Raw genomic sequence first — 315 nt, forward strand, 5'->3', positions numbered from 1 at the left:
TATATATATATAGTTATCAAGATCATTATTATCTCTTTTGTTTCTGCCTTTTTCGTGATCACTTCCATCCGCTTTTCAAATTCATATAATCATTATAATTCTTATATTCTATCGCTATTGCTTTTGTTTAATATTGCATGTACATATATTACTGTATTATCTCTGATATTGCATTAAGAACCGTTGCACGAAAAATATTGTTGACTGATATACGGATAATGATAAACACAATAACAATAATAGTAGGAGAAGAGAGTACCATATGAGAATGTATTACACATATTAACAACATAACACACCCCTTCCCCCACATGT

The 315-nt window shown here is 29.2% G+C and overlaps 1 protein-coding gene across 1 annotated transcript in view; it reads right to left on the reverse strand.

Annotated features, from left to right (window-relative positions):
* The window catches only part of LOC119585954, a gene marked incomplete in the record, with an annotated part of 41,291 nt that overhangs the window by 19,283 nt on the left and 21,693 nt on the right, over positions 1-315 (reverse strand).

This window comes from Penaeus monodon, chromosome 20 (genome assembly GCF_015228065.2).
Source record: "Penaeus monodon isolate SGIC_2016 chromosome 20, NSTDA_Pmon_1, whole genome shotgun sequence".
In the NCBI taxonomy this organism is placed as follows: Eukaryota; Metazoa; Arthropoda; class Malacostraca; order Decapoda; family Penaeidae; genus Penaeus; species Penaeus monodon.